The following is a 15,519-nucleotide window of genomic DNA, read 5'->3' on the forward strand; positions in this document are numbered from 1 at the left end:
TCATAATTATCTCTGAGTGGCTTGGCACTGAAAATTTATATCAGATTCGAAATCTACTCTAAGATACCTTTTATTTGAGCTGCATATTGCTATGGTCGGTAAAGTTGTCCTCTAGGGGGGTCCCTTGGGGGAGGGACGGCCCTATAGACACTTTTTACCGAATATTGATATCAGATTCATGCTCTACTCCCAAACACCTTTCATTTGTGCCACATATTGCTATGATCTATAAATGTTCCCTCTTTAGGGTAAGGCCGCCCCAAACACTTGGTACCACATTTGGATATCAGATTCGTATTCTACTCTCAAGTACCTTTTATTTGAGCTCCATATTGCTATGGTCAGTAAATGAGTCCCGTTTGGGGGATGTTTTGGGGAAGAGGAGTACCCCCAGAAACTTTTTCTTGAAAGTAGATATCAATTTCGCGCTCTATTTCCAAAAAAAAAAAAAATAATTTGAGCCCCATATTGCCGTGGTTGGTAAATATGTCAGATTTAGCGGTGTTTTGGGGTTTATCATTGAAGCAAATTTTGTTTGAACAGAAGAAGATATAATTTGTTGAATGTTTAGAAAAATTCGGCAAAATACTAAAAATAAATATATAAAATGGAAAGAATTAAAGCGTTTTATTTAGCTAACAGCATATTACAATAGATACATTGCTAGAAAGTTCTTCATCTGAAGACGAGGATGCGATTGTACCGTATTCATATGGACATATGAACATGTTCGATTGAAAATTTAAAAATTGTAACACTATGAGAGGGTTGGGGTGCCATTTGCAAATGTTGTTCCGTATAAGTGCAACATTAGTGTAAACATTTTTTCAGAATCGAAATCACCATAATCCTATACCGATTTCTATGAAATTCACCAGCAACACTAAGAGTCATAAACAAATCCATCCTAAGCACTTTATTGGAATATTCGGATATTCCATATATCTATAGATATTGTGGTAGTCCTCGGGGAAAGAGTTGCACAAAATTTTTGCAAGACCGGGTCAAGGTATAACTAAATCTGTACCGATTTCTATGAAATTCAAGAGTAATATTAAGATTCGTAAGAAAATCATTCCTGGCAAATTTTGAGAGAATCGGTTAACAAATGAGTATTTTATGGCAATATTTCTCAAAATCGCACGACCATATAGATGGAAGCCAGATACGTAGCCAGGGGGTGGGGGACTAAATTTCAGGGCAAAACTATGTAAAGACAATCTAACCTAAAGATTATTTTTTGAAGCCAAAATTTCAATAAAATTTTGTATTTGCGACACTACATTTTGCAGAAACATTTTTTTTAGGTATTTTTTATGCTTCTCTGTTCTAAACAACATTTTCCTAAAAAATGTTCTAATGAGTTTTAAAGTTTTTTATTACACTTATCTGTCCCAAACAACATTTTCCTAAAAGTTTTTCTATAGACTAATTTCAATACATATTTATAAAGACAACATTTTAACCCACTACGCCTGACCCCAGATTCCGTTGACCGATTTTGATGAAATTTTATATATTCATGATTTAGAGAAATTATATTCATGTAGCAATTTTTTTAAATATTTTAAATTTCAAAAACTTTTGAAAAAAAAATCTTTTTTCCTAAGCCCCTACAACAAAAAATTTGTTTATACCCTACAGCACTACTGTGGTAGAGGGTATTATAACTTAGTGTATTTACTTGTAACACCCAGAAGGAAGAGAGATATACCCATTGATAAGTATAGCGATCGACTCAGAATCATTTTCTGATTCGATTTAGCCATGTCCGTCTGTCCATGTTTATTGGGGTATAAACTACAGGTCGCAATTTTCATCCGATCGTCTTCAAAATTGGCACAAATATATTTTACGGCCTAGAGACGAAGCCTATTGAAATTGGAAAAAATCGGTTCAGATTTGGATAAAGCTCCCATATATATTTTCTTCCGATTTGCAGTAATAAATAATAAAGCAATAAAATGGTAATTTGTTATCAGATTCTCTCGAAATTTGACTGGAGGAATTTTCTGATGAATTTCATAGACATCAGTTCAGATTTAGATATAGCTTCCATATATAGGTTAGCCCAATTTGGGGTAATAATGCATTAAAATTTGTTGACCGATTCCCTTGAAATTTGGTTCGAAGGATTTTCTATTAACTATCGACATTACTGGTAAATTCCATGGAAATTGGTTCAGATATCGATATAGCTCTCATATATATATATATATATTTCGCCCATTTTTCACTCCTAGAGCCACTGCAAGTGCATTTATTGACCATTTTTCCGAAAACTTTGTACAACGTTTTCCTCGAAGACTTTTACAAAATCCATAAAGTTTGCTCCAAATCGTTTCAGATTTTTAGATATAGCTCCCATTTATATGTTCGTCCGATTTTGGGAAATATTGCAATAAAGTACTCATTGGTTAACAGAATTATTACAGTTTGAATATATTTTCTCTAAATTTGATACGGTTTGTTTAATAATCCATCTGAATACATCCGCCGAGGTCCATCAAAATTACTTCAGAATTGGATATAGGTCCCACATTGAACTTATAGGGTAGGTGTAGGGTATTATACATTCGGCACCACCCGATTTTGGCCCCTCCTTACTGGTTTCTCGATATTTTTTTGCGAATTAACGAATGATTAGGGCATAAAGTCGCAGCTGTTGTCAAAAGGAGTAGGATTATTCTCATAAATTTATTTTTTTTAATATATAACCATCAAATTCAACAAGTCATTAAAACGGATACCAGAAATCTTGCTGCTAAGAATTTTGAGAAATTTTTTTTGATTGATTTTTGTCAAACAAGTCAACATGTCAATTTCCCCTAAAATATTACGGGAAAAATTGTAGTAACTGGTTTCAGTCATCCACGATCACTACGACACCTCTTTTCTAACTCGAGCAAGAATTTTTCTAAGCCAGCTCTATTCTTGGGTACTTTTCGCTGTAGATCTTTTCGATCGAAAACGAATTTCCGACGATTTGATGAGTCATCCGCCGTATAATACTGATTTCTTTTTATTTCAGTACTTAAAAAATAAAATGAGAGATGAACGTTTTTCGACATTTGAAGAAGCGGTTGTAGCGTTCAGAATGCATGTTCTGGATATACCTCAATCAGAATCGCAAAAGTGCTTCGATTTAAGGCTTTGGGCCCATAAAAAGCGTATTTATTGTCCGATGCCGCCGAAATTTTGGACAGTGAGTTATGTTAAGCCCCTCGACATATTTCTGCAATTTGGCCTGTCAAATCGACAGGTCTCTCGATTTAAGGTTTTGGGGCCATAAAAGGCGCATTTATTGTCCGATTTGGCACAGTGAGTAGGATAAGGCTCTTCGACATTTTTCTGCAACTTGGCCCAAATCGGTCCAAATTTGGATGAAGCTTCTATATAGACCGATATCTCCATTTAAATCTTGGCCCATAAAAACGCATTTATAATCCAATTTCACTGAAATTTGACGCAGTGACTTATGTTAGGCTTTTCGACATCCGTGTCGTATATGGTTCTGATCGGTTTATTTTTAGATATGACTACTAAAAAGACCAATATTTTGTTATACACATTTGAACAATGATTTGTACTTATTAGTATTTAGACCAAATCGGAACATTTTTCCATATAGCTGTTATGGGGCATAAGGTATGCATTTTTCACCGGATTTTGACGAAAGGTGGTTTACATATATAACCGAGGTGGTGGGTATCCATCGGCCGGGACGAACTAAACGCCTTCTTACTTGTTTTTATATGTACGATTTTCATTCATAATCTTTCCATATCTGTAATTTGGATTCGGAATAGGGTTTCTTATGTCTTTAAAAGCTTTTTCTAAATGATTTAAAGGAAAATCTTAAAACAGAACTTTGGATGATTTGATTATTAATGTGGTATGCCGACATAATAACCCTGGCTATTTCTCATGATAAGTTACAAATTATGTCTACTAATTTGGCACTATATTGTGAGAGTTGGGACATGGACATTAATTTAAAGTAATGACTTTTAGTAAGGAAGGCAGAATAGTCGCCAACTACGTAGGCGAACAGTTGATGGTCAGAAAACAGTTTATTCATATGTATACCTTAACACCCAAATTGATATTCACTAAACATACAGCAAAGAACCAGGAAAAATGGTAAAGCCAAAAATCGTAGTCCGGTAAGATCGAAATGGAGTTAAGAGTTATGGATGTAATTTCTAGAGCATGATTTGGTTTAAATTAAACATCTTGAGATGTTTTATAACCTCTTATTTCCATATAAGATGAATTTTAATGTGAGCTTGCATTTACCCATTTTTCCAAAATCCAAAACTTATTTTTTTTATTTTTTTTTTTAATTCACCATAATTTGTGGTTTTCTTACCTTTGCTGTAACAAAAATAAATTGTTTGCCTCAAAATTCTGTCTACGTGTCAGACCATAAGAGTTAAAATTCTTGTCATATGATTCCCTGACCATACTTCAGAACAATTGCAACCACATCTGGCCCACTTTGAATGAGTTTATACTTCAAACAATATTCTCCCTAAGAAAAGAAGCTCACAATGTGCAATGCAAATACATTGTCCAAATTCACAATCATTGCTACAAAAAAAAAAAGCCATGTATATAAAAGGACGGACTGGCAATAACAATGATGACATGCGGTTACCTAGAACAATAACGTCCAACCGCCAGAGTTATTTACTTTAATTGTAGTATATTTTAATTTCATTTTTTATTTCGTGTTCATGGGTATGACAAAGTTCGTGCTACTGTTTTTTTTTTTTTTTTTTTTTTTTTTTTGTTTTTGTTAGTATGGCACCGCCTTTCAAAAGCAAAAATCATGAACCAGAAAAATTGTTCAGACATTCCAATTTTAAGTGAAAATTGTACAGAAAAGCGGCAATAACAGTTATTTATTGAGTATGTCCTGATATCTTATATTTGGATATTCAATGGGTAGACTCCAATTTTAATATATGGTATCTCAATATGTCAAGAAAATTTAAAATTCGTTTATTCTTAATGTAAATGTTAATTGAATATATACTCTCGAGTGTATGTGATTATTAACAAGTAACAGCGTGCTAAGTTTGGCCGGACCGAATCTTGGAAAACCACCGCGGACTCTGCTCAAAATTTGTACAAAAGAAATTTAGTTGAAGGGCGTAATTTTATTCTAAATATCAAACTTTTGTCAAACCAGCAAAAATTAAAGCTTCTAGGAATCGAACAAGGATAATCGAGAGACCGGTTTACATCGGACCAAGATCAGGTTATACAGTGATTTGAACCGTATTTGGCACAGTTTTTGGAAGACGGAACAGAAGCCTCATGGGAAATTTCAGTCAAATCGGATAAAAATTGCGGCTTCTAAGGACTCAAGAATTCAAATCGGGAAATCGGTTGATATGGGAGCTATATCAGGTTATTGATCGACTCGGACAGCACTTTGCATAGATTTTGGAAGTCTCAACATAACACCCATTTAGACCGTACTTGGCACAGTTGTTGAAAGTCACACCAAAATATTACATGCCAAATTTTAGCCAAATCGGATAAAAATTGCGGCTTGTAAGGGCTCAAGAAGTCAAATGAAGAAATCGGTTTATATGGGAGCTATATCAGGTTATGGACCGATTGGCACAGTTGTTGGAAAATAACACAAGACTACGTGCAAAATTTCATCCAAATCGGACAAAATTGGTGACTTCCTGGGGCTCAAGAAGTCAAATCGGCAAACCGGTTTATATGGGAGCTATATCTTAATCTGAACGGATAAGGCTCATTTGCAATCCCCCAACGACCGACATCAATATATGTATATGTGCAAAATTTAAAGCGGCTAGCTTTACGCTACCGACCACTTTAGTGATTTCTGCAGATGGACAGACGGACGGACAGGGCTAGATCGCCTCAGAACTTCGAGACGATCAAGAATAAATATACTTTATGGGCTCTTAGACGAATATTTCGAGGTGTTACAAACGGAATGACTAGATTATTATACCCCCATCCTATGGTGGTGGGTATAGAAACATTAGCCCAAATGGGAAATCTGGGCTTTGGAAATTGGAAATCGGACTACAAACGGAGATTTAGGAGCGAGAACAAATTTTTGAAATACCTAGGTGTTAGAGTGCTCAAAAATGAAGTTGTTTCGTATTTTTGGAGCATTTCTATGGACCAATCGACACGAGCCTTTTTCAACCGATTGACAGAATGTGTGGGAAGCAACGTGAACAAATTTTTTTGACTGTCAAATGTTCATGCAATATTGCATGCATGCTGGTCTCACTAATTCCTAAGGTTGTCTCAATCTCACGAAAGCTCACATGACGATCTTGCAATATCAGTAGGCGCACAGCATTAATGGTTTTTGGAACAGCAACTAATTTTGGACCAAATTCGTGTGGGAGTGAATTACGACCTCATTTGAATTCACCATACCATCGATAAACATGGGTCCTTGATGTAGCTCTGAGTTAATCCACGTCGAAAGTTATAAAAAAAAATTGTGACACGAAAATGTTCACGATTTAATTCCATTTTTTGGGCGAGATGACTCTTTTAAGTTACTGTAAACAACACAAATAGCGCTCGTATGTCAAAACGTTCTTAGCACGTATAACCTCAAATATGTTAAGCTTTAGGATAGGGCTGACAGTTGGTAGATTTTAACATAAGGGTTGTCCAATCCTGAAATATCAAAGGCAAATCTCGTATTTTTACCCGTTCTCACACTGCATATATTTGACTAAATTTTTTCGGTTCCATCCACTGTGCGTCAGCATTATAACATTCAGTTCAGTACAGTATACATACAGTATACATAGTATACATTTCATCTCTTATATAAAATCAGAAACATTGTCATGTGCAGCCTTTTCTACAATATACCCAACATCATTATCATTATATGGAAATTATATTTGAAAATATATTCATGCCAGAAGCTCGTAAGCCAGTTTAAGGTCACGTTTGCTCTGCCTGTATGGTGGATATATTGGAAATTACCAACAAATATTCAATAAGCGGTTATTTATATTGTAGTCTTCAATAAATTCTTAAGTTTTGCCCACGAAACCATTGGGTTTAAAAACAAAATCAGGCATTCGGTTTTAAACGAAAACCATTGGGTTTAAAAACAAAATCAAGCATTCGGTTTTAAACGAAAAATTTTTATTTTTGTCCAGTGTAAAAAAATCCCATTTTGTCTTTAAAATCAGTTAAAATGCAGATGAATACTTTGGCAAAACTTCTTAGATTTCATGATAAGACTACGATTTTAATAACCGCTTATTAAATAATTTTTTGGCCTATTGGAGGTTAAGTTGGCGATAGGTTGAATCTCATCTTGAATGGCCTGTTTAAAAGAGAAACATTAGACAGGATACTTTTAGGTCACCTAATCTAGCAGAATGACAGAAAGGGCGGGGTAGATTTTCGAACAAAAACTTATTTTCAAACGAGTCGAAGATAAATAATGCAACAAGGTGTGGTATCTATTGCAAAGAACTAGCTTTCAGCGCCTTCTTGCGGATGAGGCATAAATGTAGCATAAAACCATAAAAACCGATATGTCGATTTAAGATCTTGAGACTCTGGAAGCCGCAACCGTGATAAGTACGGTCCAAATCGGCTCATAACGTGATATAGCTGCCATATCAACCGGTCTCCCGATTTAATAATTTGGGCACCTTAAGATCGCAATCGTTATCCGATTTGCCTGAATTTTTGCACATAAGGTTTTGTTACGACTTTCAGTAACCGTGTCTGATTGGTCTTCTATTTCCTCAAGAAGCTTAAAATTTTGACTGATTTTTTAGAAATTTTGTATGTACACAGTTTTGGTAGAAAGCATAGTGGTAGGTTCCCAAAATTCAGCCCGGTTGAACTTAAAGCGTTTTTACTTGAGAAAAGGTTATCTGTCTTCTTTTTTTCTAAGCCTTTCATATTCTTACAAAATTAAGCACAAACATTTTTGCATGCTATTTTATGGGTCTTTCGCTCTCCTTTAATATTAATATATTTTGGAGATAGTGTATTGCTTTTGTCAAATATCCAGATATGTAACTAAAGGGCTATTAGGCGTATGAGCGCTGTAATATTTATTTTATTCTTCATACGGATAGGTGTCCAATAAAAAAGCAAACAAGAATTGTTCATGGGCATTGCATACCTTGACTGTTGTATAATATATAAACAAAAAAAATCGGGCTAAAGTCGGGAAAATCCAACATTTTTAAACGCTTCACCACGTTGGGTATGCGTCGAAATTAAAATTTGCTTAAGTTTAAAATTTGGAACTTCGCCCAAAATCCGAACATATTGTGGTAGTCATATAAGAAATCGCTATGCAAACTTTAGAGATGATCGGTTGATATATGCCTTTGCAAAGGCCTTAAAAGTGAAAATCGGTAATTGCGTATACGTATATGGGAGCTATATCTGAATCTTAACCGATTTCTAAGAAATTCACCAGTGATCAGAAAGTACTTAAGAGAAGCCTTCGTGGCAAATTTCATGAGAATCGCTTAACAAATTATCACATTATTGCAATATTGGTCCAACCCGGAATTATATATACATGGGAGCTTTATCCAAACCTAAACCGATTTTGACTATTAAAATCTGCACGTTTTCTGGTAGTTGTAAAAGAAAGCATTCCACAAATTTTTGAGAACATCGCTTCATAATTACATTTGTAATGGTTTTAGAAGGGAAAGTCGGGAGATACATGTACATGGGAGCAATTTCTACATCTGAGACTATCTATCAAACTCACCAGTAGTGTCAAGAATCACAAAAGAAGCACTGCAGAATTTCATAGAAATCCTTTAACAAATGACGATATTATTGCAATACTAGTCCAAATCGGACTAACATATTGTATATAAGGGAGCTACATCCAAATTTGAACCGATTTCTTCCAATTTAGAGAGGGCTTCGTCTCTAGGCCCAAAACATTCCTCTGCCAAATTTTAAAACAATCGGATGAAAATGATTGTTTTAAAATTTAAAATTTGTGACCTGTACTATATACAAAAAATGTACATAGGCAGACAGAGTCGATCCGTATACTTATCAATAGGTCTAGGTGTTACACTACTTCGAATTTAATTTTTTAATTTTTCTAAGGTGTTGTAAAATGGAAAAAATTTTAGAATAAACATCTTTGCTTTTGAAACTTAGCATTACTTCGAATTTTATTTTGTGATTCTCTACAGTGTTGTATAGGTGCCTTCGATTCGAAATATGCCAACAATTTTAATATTCTTTTATATGCAAGCTACAAAAAGGTGTTGATTAAACAACTGAACATAGTTAAGTTCAAATTCAAAAAAATTAACAAGGCGGAAGGCATGTTTTCTGTGGCCTACAAACACCCAGTCTACGGCGCGGAAACAGTGGTTCTAAAAGCATAACAATAACAGGACCAAAAAAACATTTATATGTTTTTTCGGCTCGAAAAATCTCTATTTTCTGTTTATTTCAAAACAATTCCAAGAGGAAAAATCACGTGCGACATAGCTTGGGGACCTATTGCTGGTGACTTTTGGTTACCATTGTGCAGGCTTGTTTGCTTTGCTTCGGCCGGTCTGCCTTTAATGTTCCATTTAAACAATGCATTGGGTTTTTTCCCTCAGTCTGTTCTGTTCGCCAGTTTATGCTTTTATTTTTGCTTATTTTTTTAACCATGTTTTGTTAGGCTTTCAGTTATTTGCGGCTGTTTACTTTTCTTTTCAAACGAGTTTGGACCAAATTGGAGGGGCCGAACAAAAACACATACATAAGAGGTGTAATTTTCAAATGAGTTGTCATTTTATGATAGTAATGGTTCTCACACTTTTTCTCTAAAGTTTCACCGTTATATTTGGTTGGTGTTGGACATGATACCAATTATTTTGTAAAGTATTTATGTTGACCCAAAATAAAAATATTGCAAACTAATAAGATATATTTTTTTTTATTATTACATTATATTTTGTTGTTGTATTCGACAAACAATTTCTATTCTATTCAACGAAATGTTTGTTATATGACACTTGCATGAGTTTGGTTACAAAAAAAAAAAACAAAAAACATTTCGTGTTTAACCTTCCAATATCATGTAAGCTGAAATAAATTTAAGAGTTTAATTTTCCTTTAACATGAACCATCAACAGAAAAATTTTAAAATTGCTTGACTCATTATATGTTTCTATTGATGTCTGAATATGCAACACCATAACGACCGTTATGATTGATATGACCACTAAATTGTTGAACATATTAGGTATGGAAACGGTCTACTAAAATAATTCGAATTTGAACGATTCTCATTGCCACAGCAACGTTGAGTTGATTTGAAATTCCAGGCTTTGCCATTTTTATACTAAGTTTGAATTTATCATTTGACAATCCCACCGATTTTCCTTTACAAGAGAGCGTGGATAAAACTCTCAGTGCTTGGCATACTTGTATATCCGGAATATGTGTTGACAGTAGGGTTTTACACTTCCCGGCCGTTTTATAATCCCTAGAAAACGGGAAAAATATTGTTCATTTCCCGGGTTACCGGGATTTTTTGTTCTAATATTTCCATAATGATATAAACTAAATGAAAGTTGAGAATAATGGTGTTAACATATTGGGTTGCCTAAAAAGTAATTGCTGATATTTTAAAAGAAAGTAAATGCATTTTTAATAAAACTTAGAATGAACTTTAATCAAATATATAATTGCCATTTTGTTCGATAAACTTTTGCCATCTTCCTGGCAAATTTAGTATTCCACGCTCATAGAACTTCTGGCCTTTATCAGCAAAAAACTGAACCAAGTGCGATTTTATAGCCTCATCATTGCCGAAAGTTTTACCATTTAAGGAGTTCTGCAAAGATCGAAATAAATGGTAGTCTGATGGTGCAAGGTCAGGGCTATATGGTGGATGCATCAAAAGTTCCCAGCCAAGCTCACTCAGTTTTTGGCGAGTGACCAAAGATGTGTGCGGTCTAGCGTTGTCCTGGTGGAATATGACATCTTTACGATTGACCAATTCTGGTCGCTTCTCCTTGATGGCTGTATTCAATTTGTCGTTTGGTTCCTTGGAAGCAGCTCAAAATATACCACACCCTTCCAATCCCACCAAACAGACAGCATAACCTTCTTTTGGTGGATATCAGCCTTTGAAGTGGTTTGAGCTGGTTCACCATGCTTGGATCATGATCGTTTTCAACTAACGTTGTTGTAAACAATCCATTTTTCATCTCCAGTAATGATTCGTTTTAAAAACGGATTGAATTCATTGCGTTTAAGGTGCTATCACAAGCGTTGATTCGGTTTGTTAAATGAATTTCTTTCAATACATGTGGTACCCATATTAAAATTGACGCCAAACAAACAAATGTAAACAAAATTTCGCGCACTTTTTTTCTAAAGCAAACTAAAAGCAACAGCTGATAACTGACAGAAGAAAGAATGCAATTGCAGAGTCACAAGCCGTTGAAAAAATTTGTCAACACCGACTATATTACTACTATATTACCGACAACTACTTTTTGGGCAACCCAATATTAATTAAAATGAATTCAAATAACACTCGAATTTTCTAATAAATATTTTTTAATGATTATTTCAGGATTTCCTCTTCAGACATAGACAATATTAAAGTCAATAAATGACCACTTGATATTAATAAATTTGCACTTTTCACCTTTTATAAACACGTATAAACTGTACACACTAAAATTTGTCTAAGCGGTTCGGTTAAAGATTTGAATGTGCTGTTTAATTAAACTGCAGGTGTCGGCTTAAATACGACTTAGTGAACTGAAATACAGCAAATGTGGGCCGCATAATGAAGGGATATCCATTATTGAAAATATGAGCTTTTCGCTGATTCTTACATCTTTTTGGTACCTATATCCAGATGTAGACCAATCGGAAACATATACAAAACGGATGTCGAAAAGTCTAACATAAGTCACTGTGTCAAATTTCAGTGAAATGGGATTATAAATGTGCCTTCTATGGGGCCAAGACTATAAATCGAGAGATCGGTCTATATGTTAGCTATACCCGTATCTGAAATGATCTGTGCCAAATTGAAGAGGGATGTCGAAGGGCCTATCACAACTCACTGTCCCAAATTTCGGCGAAATCGGACAAGAAATGCGACTTTTATGGGACCAAAGCCTCAAATTGAGAGATGACAGCTATATCTAAACCAGTACCCATCTGAGACAAATTGCTGAAATATGTTGAGAAGCCTAACACAACTAACTGTCCCAATTTTCAGCGAAATCGGCGCATTTATTGTTCGGCGACACCGGACAATAAATGCGCCTTTTATGGGCCTTAAACCTTATATAGCAGGATCGGTCTATATGGCGGCTATATCACAATCTGGACCGATCTAAGCGAAATTGAAGAGGGATGTCGAAGGACCTTACGTAACTCACTGTCCCAAAATTTGGCAAAATTGGACTATATCGAGACATCGGTCTATATGACAGCTACATCCCAAATTAAAGAAGAATATCGAAGGTCCTAACACAACTCACTGTCCCAAATTACGGCGAAATCAGACAATAAATGGGCCTTTTATGGGCCCAAGACCTTAAATCGATAGATCGGTCTATATGGCAGCTATGTCCAAATCTGAACCGATCTGGGTGAAACTGCAGAAAAATGTCGTGCGGCTTAACACAAAGAGTAGACGGACAGACGGACGGACACGGCTAGATCGTTTAAGATTTTAGCGACGATCAAGAATATATATACTATATATAGCCCCCATATAGATCGATCGGCCGATTTAGGGTCTTAAGCCCATAAAAGCCACATTTTTTTCCGATTTTCCTGAAATGTGGGACAGTGAGTTGTGTTAGCCCCTTCGAGATATTTCTTCAATTGGCCCAGAGTGGTCCAGATTTGGATAAAGCTGCCATATAGACCGATGTCTTGATTCAATATTGATTTGGGCATTTTTATTTCATTGTGACTTTTTGAACACAATTAAAAGGTCTTGTTTTTGAAGAATTTAGGGATTTTAAATTTCTTAAGAATTTAAATTTTTTAATCAAAGTTGTCTTTAAGTTCTTAAAATAAAATTTTAAAATCTATATCAGTAGGGCCATATTGCTAATTCCCGTATTTCCAGGAAAAATTAAAAATTTTCCCGGAAATTCCCGTCTGCAAAAGAGCGAGAATTCTCGGCATTTTCCGGCTCGGGATTTCCATTTGCAAAACCCTAATTGACAGTCGTACATACTTTTTATTGTGAGAGAGAGTCTATGACATGCTTTCCATTGGTTTTCGGATGTACGAACGATTGCAAGTACGAGCCTTCTTCATGTGTACGAGGCAAAGATAGCTGCTTCTAAGTTGACACTCGCAGAAGTGCTCAAGACAAGTTTTATTTTCGACATCTCCATTTGGGTAACATTATTTTATCATAGGCTGTTTGCGCTGAAATAAGCCTCCTGAGTTGGATTGAATCATCAAAGGACAAGTTTCTGAGAGTGACAAATACGTGCAAATAGAGTATTTGGGCACAATTGATATTTAACAAGTAAAAGCGTGCTAAGTTCGGCCGGGCCGAATCTTATATACCCTCCACCATGGATCGCATTTGTCGAGTTCTCTTCCCGGCATCTCTTCTTAGGCAAAACAGGATATAAGAAAAGATTTGCGCTGCTATTAGAGCGATATCAAGATATGGTCCTGTTTGGACCATAATTAAATTATATATTGGAGACCTGTGTAAAATGTCAGCCAATTCGAATAAGAAATGCGCTCTTTGTGAGCTCAAAAAGTAAAATAGAGATTCGATTTATATGGGACCTGTATCGGGCTATGGACCGATTCAGATCATTATACACACGTATGTTGATGGTCGTGAAAGAATCCGTCGTACAAAATTTCAGGCAAATGGCAAATTTCAGGCGACCTTTAGAGGCTCAAGAAGTAAAGATCCCAGATCGGTTTATATGGCAGCTATATAAGGTTTGAATTTGAACCATATTCGGCACAGTTGTTGGATATCATAACAAACTACTACGTGCCAAAATTCATTCAAATCGGATAGGAATTGCGCCCTCTGGAGGCTCAAGAAGTCAAGACCCAAGATCGATTTGGTCTTGACTTAAGGTTATGGACCGATTTGAACCATACTTGGCACAATTGTTGGATATCGGAACAAAACATGTCGTGCAAAATTTAATTCCAATCGGATAAGAATTGCGCACTATAGAGGCTCAAGAAGTCAAGACCCAAGATCGGTTTATATGGCAGCTATATCAGGTTATGGACCGATTTGAACCATACTTGGCGCAGTTCTTGGATATAATAACGAAACACGTCGTGCAAAATTTAATTCCAATCGGATAAGAATTGCGCACTCTAGAGGCTCAAGAAGTCAAGACCCAAGATCGGTTTATATGGCAGCTATATCAGGTTATGGACCGATTTGAACCATACTTGGCAAAGTTGTTGGATATCATAAGAAAATACGTCGTGCCAAATTTCATTCCAATCGGATAAGAATTGCTCACTCTAGAGGCTCAAGAAGTCAAGACCCAACATCGGTTTATATGGCAGATAAATCAAAACATGGAGCGATATGACCCATTTACAATACCAACCGACCTACACTAATAAGAAGTATTTGTGCAAAATTTCAAGCGGCTAGCTTTACTCCTTCGGAAGTTAGCGTGCTTTCGACAGACAGACGGATGGACGGACGGACGGACGGACGGACGGACAGACGGACGGACATGGCTAGATCGACATAAAATTTTACAACGATCAAGAATATCTTGATATCGCTCTAACAGCAGAGCAACTCTTTTCTTATATCCTTTTTTGCCTAAGAAGAGATGCCGGAAAAAGAACTCGACAAATGCGATCCATGGTGGAGGGTATATAAGATTCGGCCCGGCCGAACTTAGCACGCTTTTACTTGTTTTATATATCTTTGATAAGTAGAAATTAGATTTAAAATTATTCCCGTTTTGCACTTTTATTATGTTGAGAAAACTTCCAGAACCCATTTTTTTCCAAATCAAAAAATTCTCAAAATCTTTCTGCAACTGTGAAATGGATAATAATCATCAATAGCACTCTAAGATCCAGATGCACAAAACATCGCTTCATTTAACGATCATTAGCTCTATACAAACTGCATCAGGCATGTTGAAGGCCTTCATCAAACCTCGACTGCTACACAAGTCAAATGGTGAGTGTTAACGATCACTAAACCTATTTTTTTTATTGAGAACAAAACCAAGCATAATCGAATTAAATCACATATTTATGCCTTTGTTAAGTGCCGTCGCGAGGAAGTTAGATTCTTAAGTATCACGTTATTAGGCTTGAGAAAGTTTGGTTGTTCATTAGATCAAATCGAATGGTCTAATTTTGCAAACATATGTTTTCTTTTTTGTCTCTGAAATTTTTTCTAATAAATTTGCTTAATAATGAGGAATTCATCGTACATTAAATATCTAAATGCGCTTTCATAAAAATAGTTTTAAAATTTAGATA

This window comes from Stomoxys calcitrans, chromosome 3 (assembly GCF_963082655.1).
Source record: "Stomoxys calcitrans chromosome 3, idStoCalc2.1, whole genome shotgun sequence".
Taxonomy (NCBI): Eukaryota; Metazoa; Arthropoda; class Insecta; order Diptera; family Muscidae; genus Stomoxys; species Stomoxys calcitrans.